Consider the following 25,180-nt stretch of genomic DNA (forward strand, 5'->3'; position numbering starts at 1 on the left):
TTTTGTGATTGGAATTTTTCTGATTTTACTTTTTCTTTGAGAGAAGTATCAATTTCTGCAAGTGTGTCTTCAGCTCCAGAGATTCTCTCTTCCATCTCTTGTATTCTGTTGGTGATGCTTACTTTTGTGGTTCCTGATCTTTTCTCCAAGTTCTCCAGCTCAAGAGTTTTCTCATTTTGTGTTTTCTTTATTGATTCTAATTCTGTTTTCATGCCTTGCACCATTTCTTTTATGTGTTTGAATTTGGATTCCTGTCTCTCTACGATGGACTCTATTTCTTTGTTCATTTCCTTTTTGTATGCCACTAATTTTTTCTCTACTTGTGCCTCTATTTGTTTGGCTATGTTTGCCTGTGTTTCTTTAAGGGTTTTGTCTATTTCTTCTTTCTTTACCTCCAATTGACTAGCCAACTCTTTGAAAGATTTGTTCATTTCCTCCTTATGAGCCTCAAATAATTGAGCAAGCATGGCTTTAAGGTCATTTTCCTGTGCTTCTGATGAATTGGAGTATCCATCGATTTTGGGGTTTGCTGGTGAAGTCATGATGTCCTGATTTATGTTGGAAATGTTCTTTCACCTACCCCTGGCCATTGGCTTATCTGAGACCTTCCCTGCTTGTTTTTGGATTCTGCCGATCAGACTGGTACTGTCTCTCTCTCGAGTCTGGAGAATTCTTCAGGAAGTTGAGAGAGGTCCCGTGTCCTTAGCGTATGCTGAGGACTAGCTGTACCTGTGGGAGGAAAGTACGCAGGCGCAAACAGAGGCAAATGCAAGCGTGCGTGTGTGCGTGTGTATATGTGTGTGTGTGTGTAAGTGGGTGTGGGCGTGTGTCTCGAGGGACAGAGTGATGGCTAATGTTGAACCCTTGAGTGTGTGGGAGGGGCTCTGCAATGTATATGTCGCAGGCGCTAGTGATGATCGCAGTGCAATTTCTGGCATTAACTGCCTTAACTCCTCAATTAGACCCACAGAGCAGGAACTTCAATGTTCCAAGTGCCCCTTTGTTTCCCAAAGTGGGTATATGGGTGGGAGGAGGTTCGATGCCTGGCTTCTGTTTTAGAAGAACCCAGGATCAGTGGAGCTGCAGATTCTCAAGGGTGCACTTACTTACAGGCAGGACACTTGGCAGAGATCAGCGTATCTGGGCTCTCTGCTCTCTGGTTTGGCCCTGTTTCTTTGATGTGCTCCGCCATTTCCGTGCTGCTGTCACTGCCAGGTTATGAGGTCTTGCTGCAGCTGGAGATTTCAGGGTGGTCACGTCAGTGGGAATCGGGGTAACCAGCCTTTCTGTTCTCTGGTTTGGCCCTGGTTAGTCTTAAACTGGAGGGCTGATGTGCCCCACCAGCTCAGTGCTGCTCCACCGCCACGTTAGAAAGTCCCGCTGTAACTGGAGACTGGGTTGCTAGTCCAGATGCTTTCTGGGAAGTCCTGGGGTCTCTTCACTGTGCTCTCCAAGCTTCGGAGGCCCAGCGCCTGGTGTGTCTAGCTTGTATGGCGTTTCTGTCTGGTTTTGGTGAGTATATAGCGTATTTTCTGTCACTGTGGGATTGGGCGGGCCGTACCGTCAGTGATAGCGATCCTGCGGAGCTAGTATGGCGTCTAGCAGACTCAGGCCCTGGGAGGATGGTGCAGCCGCCGTGCGTGAATCTGGGGCTCCGAGACACAGTACTGCTGGCCTTTGCCGATAAAGGGCTTGGGGCTCCGCCTCAGTGGCTGCAGGCCCCAGGCAGTTAGGTCTGTGCGAGAAAGGTGAGTCTGCTGTGCTGAGGAGGAAGGAGGTCTGGGGGAGGGGAGTGCCGAGAGATCAAAGGATCGTTTCTCACCTTCCCCAAACAAGTCCCTGGGTGACCTGAGACCAAGGTTTTCACCTCCTGCGATGTTCCCTGTTGTTTAGAAAGTCTCTCCGTTGTTTCCCTGGCTTCAGAAGTTCTTCCACTCATCAACTCAGAACTTTATCTCTTCCACAGCTCGGAAACTGTGTGTGCTAGTCGCCATCTTGGCTCCTATATCTCACTTATGAGTGGATATTAGACATATAGGATAAACATCCTAAAATCTATACACCTGCAGAAACTAAGCAAGAAGGAAGACCCTGGGTAAGATGTTAGATCCTCATTCAGAAAGGGAAGAAGGAAGGCAATCGGAAGAAGGAAAAAATAGGAAACAGGACAGGAGCCTACCTACCACAGTGCCTCTGAAAAGACTCTGCTCAACAGGATATCAAAACAGATGCTGAGACTCATAGCCAAATTTTGAGCAGATTGCAGGGAATCTTATGAAAGAAGGGGGAGATAGAAAGACCTGAAGGGGACAGGAGCTCCACAAGGAGAACAACGAAAACAAAATCTTCGGTAAATAAGGTAAATAATTTATTTTTATTTTTATATTAATTACACTTTATTTACTTTGTATCCCAGCTGTAGCCCCCTCCTTTATTCCCTCCCAACCCCACCATTCCTACCTCATCTGCTCCCTGCCCCTCTCTAAGTACACTGATAAGGGAGGTACTCCTCTCCTTCCATCTGATCCTAGCTTATCAGGTCTCATCAGGACTGCCTGAAATGTCCTCCTCTGTGGCCTAGCAAGGTTGCTCCTCCCTCAAGGCAAGGGGAGGGTGTCAAAGAGCCAGCCACTGAGTTCATGTCAGAAACAGTTCCTGTTCCCCTTACTAGGAATACCCACTTGGATACTGAGCTGCCATGGGCTACATCTGAGCAGGGGTTCTAGGTTATATCCTTGCATGATCCTTGGTTGGGCAATCAGTCTCAGAAAAGACCCCTGTGCTGAGATATATTTGGTCCTTGTGGTGCTCCTGTCCTCTCCAGGTCTTACTAACTCCCCCTTCTTTCATATGGTTCCCTGTACTCTACCCAAGGTTTGGTTATGAGTCTCAGCATCTGCTTTGATACATTGCTGGGTAGAGTCTTTCAGAGGCCCTCTATGGTAGGCTCCTATCCTGTTCCTGTTTTCTTCCTCTTCTGAATTCTGTCTGAAATTTGTCTCTGTCTGAATTCTGAGAATTGCTCATCTTACCTAGGGTCCACCTTATTGCTTAGCTTCTTTATGTATACAGATTTTAATATGTTTATCTGATATTGTATGTTTAATATCCACTTATAAGCGAGTACATACCATGTGTGTCTTTCTGCTTGTGGGATACCTCAATTTTTAAAAAGATATGTTGAATTAGGAGAAAAGAAATCAAATAAAATATAGTGAAACTGAAAAGAATGTCCAAATACTAGAACTAAGTACTAACTAGTCTTAAGGAGGATGAAAATCAACAGTTTCTGTATGTTGAGACTTAGAATACAAAAACATCTAATGATTTTTTTTCAACATCCTGAAACTAAATTATTTTGCCAAGTATACATAGAAACTGTGACACAAAACTTATGGGGTCTTATTCAGACTGAACTTTTGTCATAAGCGCCATTCCTCAGAAGTTAGTTGGTGATAAAGAAAAAAAATACTCTATAAGTAATAACAAAGAAAGAGATAATCACAGAGAATTAACAGAACTGTAAAAGTAATGAAAATATAGAAAGTCTAATGACTCATCTGGAAGAATATTTAGAAACAATATTTATAATGTGGATGAGAACATATACCAAGAAGTTAAATAATCTGTTATACTATTTTATTAAATGGAGATCAACTGATGTTCCTAATAGGTTTCTCTAATGCAGAGACAAATAAATTAGAAGTTTGAGACACCGATATATTCTAGAAAGTTAACACTAATCAAAATAAAATGAACCAACACATAAAAGAGAAAAGCATAGTAGAATAAAATATTATTTTTTGATTACATTGTGTTGTTAGCATTTTTAATGCTCATTCACAGTTTTAGTAATAGAAGCATACTGGAAAGATTACAAGAGAGCTCAAAAATGTCCCTGAGAACAGTGAACAGTGCTGCTTACTGTGACCAAATGAGCAGATAAGAGAGATGCATCCCTTACTTCATTACAAATCCACCGAGAAGTGACCACAAAAATCCAGATACAGAAGACCTCATTGCATTCATTAGCTGGAATGACCACTTCTCTGTGAGCAAATGTGTAAAGAGCTGATGAGGGCCTGGGTGAGTGTATATTGTTGACATAAGCATGGTCATGTAAAGGATCACATGGCTCAGATCCATGGGAATGACACGGTTCAGACAGATGAGAAAGCCTTCCTCTGCTCCATGTGAGAATGTTGATGGTGTGTTCTTGAGATTTACACTTGAGGCTGCTCGCCTACAGAGACCCCCTACCAAAATTACCTAGTCCCCCTCCACCATACTACACCTAACAAACGCACTGCGATTGCTGCATAGCTGGTGCAGCGGTATCAGAGCATGCACAGTTTCCCTGATGCCAGATTAATTGTATATATGTGTCTCCATGTCTGTTATCTTTGCTTCCCCTAATCAGGTCTCTCTAACCAAGCCTTACCAGTCAGTGCACATCAGACTTCATTTAGCCCACTTCAAATACTGTCCCCTGTCTAGCAAAATTTAAAAAAATACATATACACACGAATATGTCCACATGCATGTGCACACACACATACACTCACACACTTAAAGAAATAATCTCACCAAGAACCCATCTTTGAACTCTCAAAAGAAAGTTCTCCCATACACGCAAAGGGAAACACCTTTATTGTTTAGTAGATCAATAATTTCTCTGAACCTGCAGCTGGAATCTCGTCTTATTTCCCTGCCAAATCATGAAGTGATGAACAGTGACAGAGCTAACCCGAGGCTTCAACAAAGAGAGAGCTAAGCTTTTATAGCCCACTTCCTCTTACAGAGAGAATGTAAAGAGAAGAACTTTAGAATGCACAGTGGTTTCAGTCACTAAGGAATTCATATGGGATCTTGAAGAACATAGACAAATCCTGGTGCAGTAAAGACAAGCTGAGATGCTGAGCAACTGTTGAAGGCATCCTAATGTCACATCTCAGTCATGAGCTGAATCTTTCCACTGACACCAAATGCAGATGCAGAAACCAATAAGTTGACTAAGGGGTTGTACACAGGAACCAAAAGGCAGGAAAACACTAAACATCTGTGAAAGCATCCACCCCAGGAAGGACTTTACTTTCCAGGACTATAGGCTGGCACCACTTTCAGTGTTCATGTGGCTATTTTAATCATCTGTGTTCAATTTGGCAGAGCAAGTGGCAGTGTCTCTACCACATGCGAGAGCAATGCAACCCCTAAGAGTGGCTTTATCACCTCCTCCATGAGGGACTTAGGTCTCCCGGCAAAAGCTTCCCATTCAAATACTCCCCCCACCCCATGTCCATTCCAAACAACCTGCTTAGCTCAAGCCACAGCATATTTCTTGCTGCACTCAATACTATAGCCTGAACACATCCAAACACCAGGTGAGCCAGAGGCCACAATAGCCTGGCCTGTCTTGGAATTCTCACAAAATTTGTCAGCAATGTCTAAGTCAACAGATAATGAAATCTTCACACCACATTTCTCAGGTTTGGACATGTGATCTTTCACAATTTTAGCCCTTTCTTCACCACAAGGAAGTGCAAATCTCCATGTAACTGAGCTCCTTAATAAGGAAGGTAAAAACCCATCACCAATGGTCATTTTATTAACTTGTCCAGTATATACTAATACACTGGATTTGATCTGCAGCTCTCCAGCTCCTTCCATGGTTGCTAGGGAGGACTGCTCTGAACTCTCTAAAGCACTGGTAATGTAATTCAGCTGCTTCTTCATTAAAAACCTACCAGACATCTGTGGATTTTTTCCCTTACCCACCATGGAGCTGGGGGCTCACTGTGCAGTCCAAAAACCATCATTGATAGAGATGTCCCCTAGCTGGGACAGTGAAATTTGGGAAATAGCAATTTTGGCTGGCTCAGCTTTAACCACCTTGTCCCCAGGAGCATTTTTCCCTTTGCTTCCTCCTCTACATGAAGGCAGAGGCTTTCCATAGGATGACAGGCCAAGCATAAAATGTTGGCATTGGCATTCTCTACTTCTGGGCCCCCAATCCTTCAAGAACAGAATATTCTTGCCCCACAGAGATTTGAGGTCTGCAGAAACTAGCTAAGTTCTTACCAGGCATGGGAATACCATCACTCTGGCCCAGATGGCTTGACTCAGAATTTGAAGGCTTGCTTCGTTTGCTCTTTGTTATCTGGTTGTTCATCATGACATGCTTTCCCCTCCCTATCCACCTTGTCCAGAGTCATCTTGTTAGAAAATGCCATTTTGACACCATAAGTGTTGTGAGGCCTACACCTGAGGAAGAGGATTAAAGTTCTTTTTATACTGTCTTCAGTTATAAGATGGGCAAAGATTAACTAAAGCCACTTGGGAATATTTCATGAGTAAAACATCTTTTTGAGAAATAGATGCACACAGGACCTGTGTCAAGATTAGAACTTTAGTTCTTTCTGGTCAAACCACTGGGATGTGCTGTTGTAATATATTCACTGCCAAGAGATACATTACTGAGCAAATGATGGAATCTATCATACACGGAAAAATTGACTTCCCATCAACTGCATAATATGAAAAGAAAAATTGTAATGAGAAGCACTGTCAAAATGTGAAATGGTATAAAATATATTCAGCATTCACACATAAAAAGAAAGAGAAGCACCTGGTGCAAATCCTTATAGGGAAATGAACAATGGGTAGGAGGGTGGAAGGCTCCAGCTGGATGACAACATTCACGTTTACCTCATGCTAAATTTATTGACTTTTTTTTAATCTTAATAAGACTTGGAAAATGGGTTCAGTGAAAGTGTAAGGTATAGACATATCTTTGTCAGAAGACAATAATTATAGTACAGCATCAGTGAAAAGGCACAGTCTGTTGGAGACCCAACCCTGGCTAAATCCAGTACTATAACTCAGAAAATAACATTTAAGAATTCATAAATATTTATGTGTTTTATAGAACTAGGGCCATCACTTCTTTTGACTTATTTGAAACAAAAAGATAAACATAGTTGAAACGATTTCAAACAAATAAAGGTAAAAATTTACCCTTCATCATTTCTCCTTGAAATGTAAACATGCTATTAGTTGAATAACCATCCAAAAATACAACAAATTAATGGTGAGTGAAACCAGTAAAAACTTCAAATAAACTTAGTGAAAGGGTATCTTTATAGTAACTGTTTTTAAGAAAAAAAAATAGATTTCAGTATGTTTATCCTATCTTATAGGTCTATATAAGTGAGTATATACCATGTGTGTCTTTCTGCTTACTGAAATCTATATACCTAAAGAAGATAAACAAGAAAGAGGACCCAGGGTACGATGATCAATCCTCACTTAGAAAGACAAATGGGATGGACATTGAATGTAGGAGCAAACACATAACAGGACAGGAGCCTACCACAGAGGGCCTCTGAAAGACTACCTAGCAGTGTATCAAAGCAGATATTAAGACTCATAACCAAAACTTTAGCTGAGTGCAGCAAATCAAAAAAAAAAAAAAAAAAAAAAAAAGGTGAGGGGAGTTAACATGACCTGGAGAGGACAGGAGCTCCACAAGGACCAAATATATCTGGGCACAAGGGTCTTTTATGAGACTGTTTCTCTAAACAAGGACCATGTATGGATGCAACCTAGAGCTTCTGCTCAGATGTAGCCCTTGGTAGCTCAGTGTTCAAGTGGGTACCCTAATAAGGGGAACAGGGACTATTTCTGACATGAACTCAATGGCTGGCTCTTTGACCTCGCTCCCCCCACCCCCCGAGGGAGGAGCAGCCTTCCTAGGCCACAGAGGAGGACTTTGCAGCCAGTCCTGAAGACACCTGATAAACCAGTATCAGATGGAAGGGGAGGAGGTTCTCCTCTATCAGTGGACTTGGAAAGGGGCAGGGAGGAGATGAGAGTGGGAGGGTGGGATTGGGAGGGAGAGAGGGAGTGGGATACAGCAGGGATACAAAGTTAACAAACTGTAACTAATATTTAAAAAATAAAAATTATAAAAAAATAAAAAATAGATTTTGGAAAAAAACTACTACTGTATCTAATTTACATTATGTCCAATAAACAACTATAAACATAAAAAATCAAAGATTCATGATTTGCAAAACAGTATGTATTTTACCAGCTTGAAATCTTTATCCCAGAAAAAGACTGCACCTTTTTACTGACTGTGCTACGTTCAGTTTACTTCAGATGCAGGAAATACCTTATTTTTCTCAAATGCACACAGTCGCGTTTCCCTGACTTTATTTGTTCCCTTATCTTCTTGAGGCAACATCTTGCTATAATATACAGGTTAGTATTGCATACTATCAATCTTTATTTAGTTTTGATGACTTTATTAGAAAGTGGTTACATACAGTTACAATTGATTGTTAATCAAAACATTGCTCGAAAATTTTCATAATAATAGCTAAATTAAATTTATTGGTTAGGCAAAGGCTATATTTTTTTTTTTCATTTTCACTCACCTGGTGCAAATCTACTTTATAAAGCCTATTATTTAAAGAAATTTAAGGAAGATGATAACTTAAAGAAATTAACGAGGCTAATTTTTACCTGAATTCATAAAATGTCATTATCATTTAATTCTCCATTCTAATTAAGATTTGACTGGAATGAAGACTGTAACTTGTCCTACAGCCATTAAGCCCCTGCTCCCTATTTATTCAGTTTATATAACTTCTCTGTGGCTTAAGTTCCAGTATCTGTTATTGCCTAATATATGCAAAGAAGTTAAGTAAATTACTCAATCACTTACAAGAGACTGAATTCAACATCCAAACTTTTACGTCTGCCCAACTCCCAAGCACCTACTTTCTACAATATAAAGTTAATTATTCTTTTCTAATTTTCAATATTCTTATACTATGTAAGTGGATGTTAATTTTTTAAAAATTATTTGCTTCTTTAAAATTCTACCTTTACTTTAATCTGCATCCAAAATACTCAACCTCTAAATTACCACTGCATCTGAAAAGGACAAAAGGAGACTTGTTCTCATGTAGCTTATGAATGGGCTCTTATGAGCTTCTGAATACTACATAACTTTTACAGAATGTGCTATCTACAGAAACGCCACAGAAAGAAACACTGGGAAAATTCTCAATTGGAAACCAGAGTAGAAATAATACTAATGCAGCTCTGAAAAATTTTATTCCTTTAGGGGGAAAAATCTCCAATGGGTAAACTTACTCCCTTAAGAAATAGATAATTTGAATTATCGAAAATATCTAATTGTCCATTTGCTGGAGATACTCTCTAAAACATAGAGTAGACTCTCTAAAATGTGTGTTAGCTATTACTCAGAGAGAAAAACATTTCCACATAAGAAGCGGAAGTGAGAAAAAAAAACACTAGTATGTTTTACAATTTTTAATTCTTTGACTTGTTTAAATATAATATGTTACCATTACTTGTCTGATATTTTCTTTGCTCTCTGAGTAAAGAAAAACACTGCCCACACATCTTTCATAACTCAGAAGATATTATAAATGATTAAAATATGTTTGAAGTTATTTAATATCTAAAAAAATAATAGTATTAAGAGATATATCTAGAAATTTAAATTTTCATGTCATAGTGATGAATGCTAAATTCTTTGTAGACATTCTATAGCATCCCAAGTTATTCAAGTTAGGTGTTACTAAATGTAGAGATTCTTTTTTTTTTTTTTTCTTTTTTCTTTTGAGGCTTGGTTTTGCAGTGTATCCCTGGCTGTCCTGGACTCGCTTTGTAGACCAGGCTGGCCTCAAACTCACAGAGATCTGCCTGCCTCTGACTCTGTGAGTGCTGGGATTACAGGTCTACACCACTGCCCAGGTCTGAATCTAGGGATTCCTATGAGTAGACACAACCACTGAGCTACACTACCAGCCCCATTGTGTATGAGCATCTCTTGATCTGAAAACAATGCTTCTAAGAATTATCTTCTAAAGATATCACACAAGGTTATCTCGAAGTTAGGACAGTTGACCTACAACTTCCTGAACAGAACACCAACAGCACAGGCTCTAAGAGCAACAATCAATAAATGCAAACTCATGAAACTGAAAAGCTTCTGTAAAACAAAGGACACTGACAAATATGCATCCCAGTATTTCTATTTTATAAACAATTTAACTTTCATCAAAATATAGAGTCATTTTAGTGAATAATTATTGAAGAATATTTATGATTAAAAAGATATGGTGGATATCTTAGGGAAAGAGGAACGAAGTCAAAGGAATTAAGAAAGGGTTTTTTTATTCGAACAGTACGAGATGAGCCAAAGTCAGCACATATAATTATCATACAAAATCTATTGTATTTCTATATACCAGCAAGAGAATGACCCCAATAAGAGTGGCATTAAAAATAATTAGATGGACAAATATGATCAAAATAATATGTATAAAATTATCAAAAATAAAAACATAAAATAATGCTTATGAACATATTTAACATGTTAGATGTGTAGTAAGAAGTCATGGTGTGGCAGACCTCATTCTATACCCGGAAGCACAAGACAGACAATTAGTCCTGACACTGCATGGAATTTGATTGTGGGCTCCATCTCTTACAAAATCCAGGTAACCTTTCAGTGAACAATCATTTGTACCTACTTAGGATATTGTCCTAGACAATTTGTAAAATGTATGTATTACAGGACACCCAAGCTTGACCTGTGAACAGCGCCGCTAAATGTCTGTTTAAAGAATGCTGTTTTTAAAAGGCACTGGTACTTTAAACAATAGAAAAGCTAGCCACATAGTTTACCTGAATCCAACGTTTCTAACTATTTTAAGCTGCGAGGAAATATTAATTTCAAAATATCTCATATCTCTCTATTGTAAAGGAGGGAGTTTTTATGACTTAAAATTATCATTCAAATAAGCCAGTCCAAGATGAGACAAAAATCTTCCTTACAGACAGACAGAATTTAGGCCAAGACACCAGGCCCTACCCAGCCCTCACCTGGTGGGTCATGGCAGAAGCTACCAAGTATGTTGCAGAGAGATGGAAGAGAAAGAAATGTGGAGCAGTTTGTGCACTGTGAAGATAGGCAAGAGCAGGGAGGAACATCCTGATGTGAGAGACCTGAGATACCACCTGAAGCCATGTTGATGCCCAGACCCATGCTGCCACTGAGGGCCATTCGGCATTCATGGTCCTCCCAGAGCCTGGGATCTGTGGTGATGTCTACGGCCCGTATGACCACCAATGGCTATGAGGATGTCAGCGGTCTGTACTGCAGCCTAAAGCCAAATTAATGTCCAGAGACCTCACTGAGCTGGCTTTGACTCTCACAGGCCATTGCATGGTGGTACCAGGAGTGACATGGGTGTGAAAGAGCTGATCCCACCTCTTGCCTAGTCAGTAAGAAAGATGGCCTTGGTGGCATGACTGTGAGAGAGTTGGCTCTGCCCCTCACCAGCTGGGGCACTTGGAAGAACTGTCCCTGCCCCTCACCTGAGGAAAGCTGGCCCTACCTCTTGCTTTGACAATGAGGGAAAGAGGACAGGATAACCAACTCAACTCAATTACCACATAGGCCCAGAGCCAGGGCTTTGAGCTGGCTCACCCTATCATATTCTCCATCTATGCTCCATCCATGCTCTTGGAGCATGTGAAGAGTCTATTTTGAGGATGCACAGCAGCAGGATCCCAATGACTCAGTGCAATAGCAGGGTATCTGAAAGCCTCAGTAAGGGTCCATTATTGTTTGTGTAGCAAAAGCCAGAGACCTCAAAGCAACCCAATGACTCATTGCAATGAAAATTTGAAAGTATTCCATTGTATAAATGTACCACAATTTCTGTATCTATTCCTCCACTGAGGGACATCTGGGTTGTTTCCAGGTTCTATTACAAATAAAGCTGCTACAAACATTGTTGAGCAAATGTCCTTGTGGTATACTTGAGCATCTTTTGGATATATGCCTAGGAGTAGTATAGCTGGATCTTGAAGAAGCACTATTCCTAGTTGTTTGATAAAGCGCTAGATTGATTTCCAGAGTAGTTGTACAAGTTTACATTCCCACCAGCAGTGGAGGAGGGTTCCACTTTCTCCACATCCTCTCCAGCATGTATTGTCACTTGAGTTTTTGATCTTAGCCATTTTGAATGGTGTCAGGTGAAATTTCAGAATTATTTTGATTTGCATTTCCCTGGTGACTAAAGACTTTAAGCATTTCTTTAAGTGTTTCTCTGCCATTTGATATTCCTCTATTGAGAACTCTGTTTAGCTCTGTACCCCATTTTTAATTGGATTACTTGGATTGTTGGTGTTTAACTTTTTGAGTTCTTCATATATTCTGGATATTAGCCCTCTGTCAGATATAGGGTTGGAGAAGATCCTTTCCTAGTCTGTAGGCTGTTGTTTGGTTCTGATGACAGTGTCCTTTGCTTTACAGAAGGTTTTCAGTTTCATGAGGTCCCATTTATTGACTGTTGATCTTAGAGCCTGTGCTGTCGGTGTTTTGTTCAGGAAGTTATTTCCTGTGCCAAAGAGTTCAAGGCTCTTCCCCACTGTTTCTTCTAACCGATTTAATGTGTCTGGTTTTATGTTGAGGTCTTTGATCCACTTGGACTTTAGTTTTGTCCAGGGTGATAAATATGGATCTATTTTCATTTTTCTGCATGTAGATATCCAGTTAGACCAGCACCATTTGTTGAAGATGCTGCCTTTTTTTCCCATTGTTTGGTTTTGGATTCTTTGTCAGAAATCAAGTATCCATAGGTGTGTAGATTTATTTCTGGGTTTTCTATTCGGTTCCATTGATCCACCATTCTGCTTCTATACCAATGTCATGCAGTTTTTATTACTGTTGCTCTGTAGTACAGCTTGAGGTCAGGGATGGAGATACCTCCAGATGATCTCTTGTTGAAAGTATAACTATTCGAGTAAAAGGGTATACTGTGTAACACAGCACTAGTTTCAATGACACTACTAAAGAGGAATATAGGACAGAGAGGCCTACAAGATGGAGGAGTAAATAGTATGTGCACAGAAGGCTGCAGTTGATAGAGTAGCAGATCATTTCCCAGAGGGGTCTGTGAGAAAGTTTTTGGTTTTCTTGATTGTTTTTTTTTTTTTTTGTTATTGTTGTTGTTGGTGGTGATGATGATGGCAGTGGTGGATTTTTGTCCTTTTTAATTATAATTTTTTATTTTATTTTTGAGGGGGATGTTAACGGTAGAAGACAGATTCGGAAGGACTGGAGGGTAAGTGGGATTGTGGTGCATGATGTGAAATTCCCAAAAATTCACTGAAAAATTATGTTTAAAAACCCTACAGAATTCTGGAATCCTTATGGAAGAAAAGGGAGCTAGAAAGACCTGCATGTGACAAGAACTCCACATGGAGACGAACAAAGCCAAATATTTGGGCCTAGAGGGGCCTGCAGAGAATGATACTCCAAATAAAGACCATGCATGGAGAGGACCTAGACCCCCTGTTCCAAGGAAGCCCACTGGCTGCTCAGTTTCCAAGGGGGCTCCCAAGTAAGGAGTACAGGGGATCTCTCTGACATGAACTCACTGGCTGGCTATTTAATCACCTTCCCCTGGGAGGTGCAGTATTGCCAGGCCACAGAGGAAGATGATGCAGCCAGCCTTGATGAGACCTGATAGGCTAGGGTCAGATAGAAGGAAAGAAGTCCTCCCATCTCAGAGAACTAGGGGAAGGGCATAGGGAGAGAGGAGAAAGGATGAGTGGGACTGGGAGGAGACAAGGGAGGGGGCCTCAGCAGAGATACAAAGTGAATAAATTGTAATATATAAACATAAATTATATTAATTTAAAAAAACTTACTTTTGCTACTGGAATTTCTTAATATACCTTATGTGTAAGTGGAATTCAAGTTCAAACTAAACAAATCTTTTAAGCAATTAGAAGGGAAATTGGCTTCCTTTCCTTAAAAGCATAGCTGTATTCTACCTCATTAAAATACTAGCATATAAAGTATATATGGTGGGTAAAGAAAAATAAAAAATGTCTTGTCAATCCTGAAGTTAGTAGATTTGTAAGTTATAAAGTTTAAAAGTATAGGATTATCACCTTCCCTGGAGGTGAAAGGAAGGTCTTCTTAGAAATAAAACCTCCCTGTTAAGAAAAACGCAAGTTTCCAACCATGAGAAACACACTTATAATCAAGTTTGCTTCGGAATGTGAAAGAAAAATCAAAGCCCACCACAGAAAAAAAAAATTGTAAACAGTTGTTCAAATATTGAGTGTCTGACATATAATATTACTTAGACCTCTGAAGATTTGTTTAATATACTTTTCTGTATTAAAGCTTGTAAATATAGGGGAAAGTAATATGTTTTTATATTGCTTTTGGAATTATTCTCAATTATTCATCATTTACATAGGGTGTTTTCTTATATGTTCTAGAAAATATCCTAAAAACATATGTATCAAGATATTATTATTCTTGGCATGATGCCTATGTAAATTTTTTGAAAGGAATAAACCATGCTTTTAATATGTGTGTGTTATAATTTATTCACTTTATATACCAATTGTAGCCCACTTCCTAGTCTCCTCCCCGGTCCACTCTCCCCTCCTCTTCCCTCCTGGGGGAGACCTCCTCTCCTATCATCTGACCCTAGCCTATCGAGGCTCATCAGGACTGTCTGCATCTTTTTCCTGTGTGGCCTGGCAAGGCCACCTGGCCAGGGGTAAGTGATCAAAGAGCAGGCAACAGAATCCATGTCAAAGACAGCCTCTGCTTCCCTGACTAGTGGACCCACATGGAGACTGAGCTGTCTATTGTCTACATCTGAGCAAGGGGCCTAGTTCCTCTCCATGCATGGTCTTTGGTTGATGCATCAGTCTCCACAAGGCCCCCTGAGCCCAGATTTGTTGGCTCTGTTGGGCTTCTTATAGCTCCTGTCCCCCCCAGGTCCTTTTATCCCCCAACTCTTCCATAAGACTGTCTGTACTCTGCCAAATGTTTGATTCTCAGCATCTGCTTTGATCCCCTGCTGAGTGGAGTCTTTCAGAGTACATCTATGGTAGGTTCCTGTCCTTTAAAATACAAAAAGAAATTGAGCTTTCACAATAAATAAATAAATAAATAAATAAATAGATAAATAAATAAATAAATAAGATGTGATTATTAGAATGTCTAAAAAAAAAGTTCATAGCACCCACAGCACTGATGAAAGTATTAAAAATAACAAAGCACAAAAATGACTTAAGGTCTCTACCATTCCTTTGCAAAAAGTCATGTGACATATGAGAAGAATGTTGTTCTGATAAGTGTGTGTTGGTCGGTTCCCTTTGAACTTCTGCCTGCTCCTTCAGTACTATGATAGAAATCTCATATCACGCCAAACAAATGAAACATATGAATCCTGATGTCTAGGCAATGGAAATCTCTTGCAGTCACTGAAAGAAACTAACAGCTGATACAAAAAACATAGGTGAATTATGAAAATTCCATGTCCAGGAAAATAGCTGGTTCAAAAAGTGTATATTTTGCTTTATTTTTGTGACATTCTGGCAAGAAATCTCTCTTTTCTTGATAGAAATCTCTGGTTTTCCAGAACAAAACCTGGACTTGCAATTACCTGGAACCTGTGGAAAGGGAAGCTCTGGGTAAAGAAATGTTTGATGTCTTCACTCCAGGTTATGCACATTCCTTATCTTCCCTAAAATGCGTTAAGGTTTGTTCTCAAACTGTGTTCATGTTTGCTTTATAGTTAAGTGCTAATAAAGTAAAATTTAAAATTCATCAAAGAAAAACAAATAGGAAAGAACAGGAATACTTCCTCACAGATAAGAAAGAGCTACCATGTGTGGACAATGGATTTGTCATATACAGATTTCAAGACACTAAAAAAGTCCATCAAAACTTATCACATTTTGTATATTAAGATATGTACATTAATGACCAACAAAGTTAGTTAAAAGTAAATACTTTTTGTAAATTACAGGGTGATCAGAATTTAAGTAATTCCTATTTTACACAGTAAAATACATAATTCCATATATGTTACCTCTACAATTCAAATCTAGTTATACAAAACTAACATTATGGAGTTACACTAGTACCTATAGAAACATCCTATTTCAACGTAGATGTGGTGCAGGAGTGGGGAAAATGCTCAGCAGGTAAACAGATCTTACCCGGACAAATTGAGATTTTTATCTCCAGAAAACATTTAAAATTGTGTTAGCACCATAATCCCAGCACTTCTTTTGAAATATGGGAGATATTGACATAAGAACTGCCTGAAATCTCATAAATTGGAAAGGAAGAAGTTAAAATATTGCTATGTGCAGATGATATTATTGTATATATAAGCCAACCTAAAAATTCTACCAGGGAATACCTACAGCTGATAAACATCTTTAGCAAAGTGGCTGGATTCAAAATTAACTGAAAAAATCAATAGCTTTGCTTTACACAAATTAAAAATGGGCTGAGAAAGAAATCACAGAAACAATACTCTTAATAATAGCCATGAATAATCTAAAATTTCTTGGGTAACTTTAATCAAGCAAGTAAAAGACCTGTATAATAATAACTTCAAGTCTTTCAAGAAAAAAATTGAAGAAGATATTAGAAGATGGAAAGATCACCCATGCTCATGGATTGGTAGGATTAATTTAGTAAAAAAGGGCCATCCAACCAAAAACAATCTACAGATTTGACACAGTCCTCATCAAAATTCCACCAATTCTTTACAGACCATGAAAGAACAATACTCAACTTCATGTGGATGAACCAAAAACCCAGGATTGCTAAAGCAATCCTGTACAATAAAAGAACTTCCAGATTTGTTCCCTCTTTTCTCCTTCTTCTGATGTCCATCCTCTTTGTCTTTCTGGATAGGAATTGAGTATTTTAGCAAGAGTCCTCCCTCTTGATTAGTTTCTTTAGGTGTACAGATTTTAGTAGGTTTATTATATATTATATGTCTATATGAGTGAGTATATACCGTGTGCATCCTTCTGCTTCTGGAATAGCTCACTCAGGATGATCTTTTTCAGATCCCAGCATTTACCTACAAATTTCATGATTTTCTTGTTTTTTATTGCTGAGTAATATTCCATTGTGTAGATGTACCACAATTTGTGCATCCATTCCTCAAGTGAGGGGCATCTGGGCTGTTTCCAACTTCTGGCTATTACAAATAAGGCTGCTACAAACATGGTTGAGCAAATTTCATTATTGTGTACTTGAGACTCTTTTGGGTATACACCTAGGAGAGGTATAGCCAGACACAGAGGACCTCTGAAAGTCTCTGCCCTGCAGACTATCAATGCAGATGCTGAGACTTATGGGCAACCTTTGGGCAGAGTGCAGGGAATCTTATGGAAGAATTGGGAAACAGTAATATCTGGAGAGGACAGGAACTCCACAAGGAGAGCAACAGAACCAAAAAATCTGAACACAGGGGTCTTCCCTGAGACTGATACTCCAACCAAGGACTATGCATGGAGATAACCTAAGACCCCTGCACAGATGTAGCCCATGGCAGTTCAGTATCTAAGTGGGTTCCATTGTAATAGGAACAGGGACTGTCTCTGACATGAACTGATTGGCCTGCTCTTTAATTACCTCCCCCTGAGGGGGAAGCAGCCTTACCAGGCCACAGAAGAAGACAATGCAGCCACTCCTGATGAGACCTAATTGACTAGGATCAGAAGGAAGGAAAAGAAGACCTCTCCTAAGAGGGACTGCCTCTGACATAATCTGATTGGCCTGCTCTTTGATCACCTCCTCCTGAGGGGGGAGCAGCCCTACTAGGCCACAGAAGATGACAATGCAGCCACTCCTGATGAGATCTGATAGACTAAGATCAGAAGGAAGGAAAGGAGGACCTCCCCTATCAGTGGACTTGGGAAGGAGCATGCGTGAAGAAGGGGGAGGAAGGGTGGGATCAGGACAGGAGGAGGAAGGGACTTATGGGGGATACAAAGTGAATAAAGTGAAATTAATCAAAATAAAAAGAAGACCTCTCCTAACAGTGGACTTGGGGAGGGGCATGCATGCAGAGGGTGCAGGGAGAGAGGGATTGGGACGGGAGGAGGGAGGGAATCACAGGGGAAATACAAAGTGAATAAAGTGTAATTAATAAAGAATTAATATATATATATATATATATATATATATATATATATATATATATATATATATATATATTTAAAAAAAGAAAACAAACACAAACAAAAAAAAAAGAACTTCCGGTGATATCAACATCCTGATTTCAAGCTCTACTGCAAAGCTATAGTAATAAACACTGCATGGTAGTGGCATAAAAATAGACATATTGATCAATGGAATTGAATTGAAGGCCCAGATATAAATCCACACACCAATGGACACCTGATTTTTGATAAAGAAACCAGAATTACACAATGGGAAAACAGAAAGTATCATCAACAACTGATACTTATCTAATTTGTATATTGGTATGTAGGAGAATGCAAATAGTTCTACTTCTATCACCCTGCACAAAACTCAAGTCCAAGTGGATCAAAGACCTCAACTTACAACCAGGTATACTGAACCTACTGAAGAGTAAATGGGGACTAGCCTTGATAGTATCGGCACAGGAGACAACTTGCTGAACAGAACACAGATAGCACACGCACTATAATTAATAAGTGGGACCTCAAGAAACCGAAAAGATTCTTAAGGCACAGGATACCTTAAATAAGACCAAAAAAAAAAAAATCATCTTGGGTGAGATAACATAAGCCCAGAAAGACAAACATGTTATATTTTCACTTATAAGGAATATTAGCTGTAAAGAATAATCATGCTACAATCCATAGACACAGAGATGCTAAGTAACAAAAAAGTCTCAACAAAGGAAAGATGGGCCTTCCTGGGAAGGGGAAATAGAATAAAATTTGTAGATGGACTGTGTGCTGGTGGGGATGGAAACAGCAGGAACCACGTAGAGGGGATGGAGGGAGAGAATACCAGGAGAGATGACTGGAATTGTGGGGCATTTTGGGAGTGGGGCCGAGTTAAAAATCTAGTGCAATGAAAACTTCCAGGAATCTATCAGGGTGACCCTAGAAAAGACTCCCATTGATGGGAAATATGGAGCCTTAACTGGCCATCTTCTGTTATGAGGCGAGACTCCCGGCAGTGTGACTGGGACATCAACCTACCACAAAACCTTCAACCTACCCTTTGTCCTGTGTGCAAGATGAGCTGGGGTAAAAGAGTACAGAAACTGTAGGAATGGCCAATCGACGACCAAACCATTTGAGACCCATGCCATGAAACAGAGCCCATGCCTGACATTACCTGGAGGGCCAAGGAGCCAGAGTCTGGATCACCCAGAAACCTAGACCTAGGAACAAACATGACTTTCAAAAAAAAATAGTTAATGAAATGATTCCTTATGGTATTCTGCCACACTTATAGACAGGAGCCTAGCATAGTTGTCATTTGGCAGAGCTCTGACAATCCTGTGGAGGGTGGGTTGGGAGAATATGAATGGCTGATTGTAGGATCCAGAGGAGTCAAGTCACCACAAGAAAACCTACAAAATGAAGTAACCAGGGCACATAGGGGCGCAGTCACTGAAGTGACAATCAGGAAGCCTGCGTGGGGTCTGAACTAGGCCCTCTGCTTCTGTGTTAAGATTAAGTAGCTTGGTTTTTATGTGGGACTCTTAACATTGGGAGCTAGGGCTGTCTCTGAGTTTTCTACCTGTTTTGGGGACTCTTTTTTTTCTACTGGGTTACCTCATTCAGCCTTAATATAAGCATTTGTGCCTAGTCTTATTATAACTTGATATGCCATGTTTGGTTGATATCCCTGGGAGGCCTGCCCTTTTCTGAAGGGAAAGGGAGGAGGAGAGATCAAGAGGAGAGGGGAGGTTTCAGGAAAAGAAGTGCTAGAAGAGGAGAGAGGAGAAACTGTCACTGGGATGTAATATGTGAGAAAAGAAAAAAATATTTCTGAAAAAATAGCATTGTTTTTCACATTACTTTCTAGTCTCCACTCCCCCAAAATGCCTACTGGAGGATATCAGTTCCAGGAAAAGCTCCCTAATAAAAGAACAAGAACTGTTACATTGCCAAATATAGAGTAAGTTATATATACCGTCTCCTTCAAAGAGCTAAAACGCTCCCTGGAAAAATGAGAGATAAAATCTTTAATGTTTGTTTTAAATATTTATGAAATAAAGTTTTGAATATCTTCATAATCTCTAACAAGTATTAAACTTTCACTTTTAGAATTTCTGTTATACAACATATAACCAACTTGAAAATTCAGCAATACACTTGTATGTTTTCTAAGAAACTGAAAATAATAAACATTTACTCAAAAGATTAGGATATGCTAAATAAAACAATTATCCTGGAACGAATGTGCTGTTATTACATTTGGGCCTGCATGTAACTATCAGGATTTCATGGATGAATATTTTTCTGACCTCCAAAGCAGGTAATTTCTATACAATTTAAATTGTGCCAGGCATAGGAAATAAACTCATTCCAATTACTTTAAAAAGATATGATATTGAAACCAAAATCTGACACCACAAGAAAGGAAAAGATAAGCCATCTTATATATGAATATTAATGCAGCATAGTAAATAAAATCCAGAAAATAAACTTAGCACTTCATTCAAAGAATAATATTCCATGACCAAGTGGTTTTATTTCAAGATTGAAAGAATGTTTAACAATATGAGATATCCTAGGACAATTGACTGCAAGTAAAAGCACAAAATCCTTTGTAAAATTAAAAAAAAAAGACACCCCTTTAAGTCAAATTATATGCATATCTCAAACCATTTGCAAACATCCTTGTTGATAATGAAACATTTATGAATGCCCAGTGTAGTCACATAGAAAGCATGTACATTGAGTTACCTATTACTTAATATTTTGGAATACAGTAGTATTACAGATTTTGGAAAAGAGGGAAAATGTTACCATTATTTACACATTACATAAATATATATTTTAAAAATCCAGAATTCAATAAATGAATAAAAATAATCTAATAATATAGTCACAAAATATATAAAATGGTCTTGATAAAGCCATCAGAAAAATCAAAGAGCAGAACACTTGCACTCACAGAAAGTACAATAAAATAAAACCTCCAAATATCTCAGATTAAACTTAGACAGAACTACAGTTCATAAGTGGACCATGTAGTGCAAATAATTGCATACACAAGCTTGATTCTGGATAACAATATATGGTATTATTAATATTAAAATTTTTGATTGATATTATTGCAGTCATAGTTAAGGTCCCAAAATAATAATTTTAAACTCTGTCTGCAATTAAAATATATGACAATGTAGGACAGGTTTATTTTACTTTAAAGATGTATTTATAATTATGTGTATGTGTGTAAGCAATGTGTGTGAATGTGAGTACAGGTGACTGGGGAAGCCAGAGGCATCAGATCCTCCTGGAGCTTGAGGTGCAAAGGAATTGATTTGGGATCCTTTGCAAGGGTAATAATATATGCTCTTAACCACTTAGCCATCTCTACAGCCCCAGGTAACACGGTTGAATATCGTTTTATTTCTTCCATGAATGTTTTAGTAGAAAATGTTAGCCAAGTTTTAGGGGTTTTGTTTTGTTTTTTGTTTTTTGTTTTTTGTTTTTGTTTTTGTTTTTGTTTTTGTTTTGCTGCTGTGATAAAGTAAACAAACAATAAAAGATAAATAAAACATTATGATCAAAGCACCTTGTAGGAGGAAGGGTTTATTGGGCATATAGTTACAGAGCAACTGAATCCATCCTGTCAAGGAATGCTAGCAGCAGGAGTCAAGGGTATGTAAAACCAAAAGCAGGGGGCACAGTGTGCACTGGGAATAACAGAGGCTTTAAACCTCAAAGGTGGCCCCCAGCAACATACTTTCTCCAGCAAGACAACATATGTGAAACCTACCGAAGAATTTCCACTAGTGGGAAGCCTGGTGTTCAAACATCTGAGCCTATGGGGGACATTCTCATTCAAACCACCACACCAAGTCATATCCTGTTATCTGAGTTCATATCAGGTGCACAGTGTTTATTTCATATCTTATTCAAGCCATAGTCAAATTGACAAATCCGGATTCTAGGCTCTCTAGTGTCATCTTTCTGTAGTCTCTCTGGGGTTCACCTTGTTACAGTTTCTTCTTAATCTTGTTTGTCATTCACTGGCCAAAGACTAGTTCTCTGAGATAGACTTACATACACACATTCCTATGAAGCTAGGAAATAAAATACAGTTGTGCGCACCAGAAAAAAAGTATAACAGATTTGTAAAAACAAAAAAAAATCTGGCAAAATTTGTATGATCAGAAACAGAAGGCAGACTACAAAATATATAACTTAAGTCACAGTATGTGACCAAAAAATTAAAATTAAGAATATGACTAATGGAATTGAAACTGTGTTTTATAAATATAAACAGATTTCCTCCAATAGACTGGATATTACTATTTCGCAAAGAAAAAAATGTTTTTAGCTTAATGATGCATGGAAGCTTGTGTTAGTACTCGTGCACAGCTGGGATAATTGGGAGAAGCTAAGTGGGGAGATTTCTAGTATTTCTCAGTCACTCATGCTGTTTAATGAATCAAATGCCATTGAAAGTTGATGGGCTTTTGGTGTTTGTTCCCACATCTGGGACATAGAATAATTAAGGCAGATGGAACTTAACATGACAGACGGATGGTACAGAAGACGCACCAACAACAAGGATGTAGTCTGTGAAAGTGCGAGGTTTGTGTATGTTTGTGTATGTGATACTTGGCATTGAGTCCAGGGTCTCATTTGTGCTTAGCAAAAAGCATACTGAACTATAATCTTAGCCTCTGGGCATATTTTCTAAATGGAGTCATTTCGTAGAATTTTTCTGAAAATCAACTGCAATGATACATTCAAAATGACTATTTACTATGTAATGTGAAAAAAATAAATATTTATTCTTTCTTCATTGTAAGCCAATCACCTACATCAACCAGACACTGTCTAATGCCCTGCAGATGTGGCGCTGAGGACACACTTTTCTGCTTTCAAAGAGATTACCTTCTGGTTGCGGGCAGATAATGGGTAGGGGGCCTAAATGAACGTATAGAGAAGTGAGTAAGGTAATTTGAGACAGTGATACAGGCCAGCATGACATATGATGGGGTAATGAGCTAGAAAGAGGTTGGAAGAAGCAGTTGCTGACTAGATTATCTGAACAATAATGGACTGAGAGGAAAATGCACAAGCTGATCACTGTGAGGTGAGAAGTGTGAGAAAGAGATGGTATCCAATGCTGTTTGCTAAATGGATGCACTTTTTAATGTATTTGTTCCATCTTTAGGTTCATTTTATTTTATAAAGTTGAAACTAAAATGATTTTTAACAACTCATAAAATTCAAAGTCCAACACAAAGGATTTCCTGTCTTAAAGTCACATTATTTGTTTGGATAATAGGCACAATAATATTTTAATCTGTCATTGTTTCAAAAGCATCAGGCATTTTAAAAGAATTGTATCCTATATATTTTTATAAAAGTTTTTTTCATACAATTTGATCATATTTTTATTATTTTTTCACTTTTTACTTTTTTAATATTAGTTACAGTTTATTAACTTTGTAGCCCTGCTGTATCATGCTCTCTCATTCCCTCCCAATCCCACCTTCCCTTCCTCATCTCCTCCCTGCCCCTTTCCAAGTCCATTGATAGGGGAGGACCTTCTCCTCTTTCATCTGACCCTGGTTTATCAGGTATCTTCAGGACTGGCTGCAAAGTCCTCCTCTGTGACCTGATAAGGCTGCTCCTCCCTTTTATGAGACTGTTTCTCCAACCAAGGACCGTGTATGGATATAACCTAGAACCTCTGCTCAGATGTAGCCCATGGTAGCTCATTATCCAAGTGGGTACCCTATTAAGGGGAAGAGGGACTATTTCTGACATGATTTGGTCATATTATCTCCTCCCTCAACTATCCCCAGATCCTTTCCACCTCCATACCCAAACAACTTTGTTTCCCCCCACTCAAAAAACTCCACAAAAACACTAAGGCAAAAATCAGAACAAACAAGCAAAAGGACAAATAAGACAGAATGGCCAAACAAAATGAAATAAAACACAAAAATCTGTCCCATTTAAAAAATTTTTTTCTTCACAATTTATTCTTTATATATCCTGATTGAAGCCTCCTCCCTCAACTCCCCCAGTACCACTCTTTCCCCTTCCTCTATCCCCTTCCCCTGGTCCACTGAAAGGAAGAGTTCTCCACCATTGCTGTCTGCCCATAGCTTGTTAAATCTCATTAGGACAGCCTGGATCATCTTCCTCCATGGCCTGGCAAGGCTGCATCATCAATAGCAAATGATCAAAGAGTAGTCAACTGAGTTCATGACAGAGGCAGCCCCTGATCCCCTCACTCAGAGATCCACACAGAGACTGAGCTGCCAATTGGTCACATCTGAGTAGGGGTCTAGGTCCTCTCCACGTCTTCCATTGGTGCATCCATTGTGTAGATGTACCCACAATTCCTGTATCCATTCCTCTGTTGAAGGACATCTAGGTTGTTTCCAGGTTCTGGCTGTTACAAATAAAGCTGCTATGAACATAGTTGAGCAAAGGTTTTCTCTTTGTATGTTCATGTTAGCTTTTAAGTTTTCCATATTTGTGCTACAATTGAAATAATCATCGAGGTTAGGTACAGAGTAACAGACCAATAAGGGAAAGAGGATCTTTCAAGGAAGGCAAATAGAATAAAGCATTAAGGAGAGATAAAAATGGAAACTAGAATGAGGGGATTAAATAATGAGAAGTATGAAGGAGAAGGGTAAAAGAGGAAATATGGGTTAGGACAACTAACAATAATGGCCATTTGAAAAACCATATAGAAATTAATAGTGTAGAAGCTTTTCAAGCACATACATCTATGAAAGGAATCTAAATAGAATTACCAAATAACAAAAGAGAGAATGCCCCAACTAGACATCTCACACCACTAAGTAAAACCCCCAGTGCCAAGAATGGGTTACACCTTGCTGAGCCATTAGCCAAAGGGGTATCATTGAAACCTCCAGACGTCATAGGATATTGCCAAGGCTATTGGTTGCATTCCACAAACTTATGGTATGAGCCTGTTGTATCAGTCTCTGCACAACCCCCTGGGCTCAGCTCTTTTAGTTTTGTTGGTCTCCTTGTGGGGCTCCTGTCCCCTCTATGTCCCTGTAATCCCACCCCTCCCTTCACCATAAGACTCTCTGCACTATGCCCAAAGTTT

At 39.0% G+C, this 25,180-nt stretch overlaps 1 pseudogene; it reads right to left on the reverse strand.

Moving 5' to 3' along the window:
• Positions 1 to 5,051: 5,051 nt before the first annotated feature.
• On the reverse strand, positions 5,052 to 6,230 carry LOC129673746 (phosphoglycerate kinase 1-like; annotated as a pseudogene).
• Between the last annotated feature and the right edge of the window lie 18,950 nt (positions 6,231 to 25,180).

Source organism: Psammomys obesus, unplaced genomic scaffold (genome assembly GCF_907164565.1).
Source record: "Psammomys obesus unplaced genomic scaffold, mPsaObe1.curated_primary_1811, whole genome shotgun sequence".
NCBI lineage: Eukaryota > Metazoa > Chordata > Mammalia > Rodentia > Muridae > Psammomys > Psammomys obesus.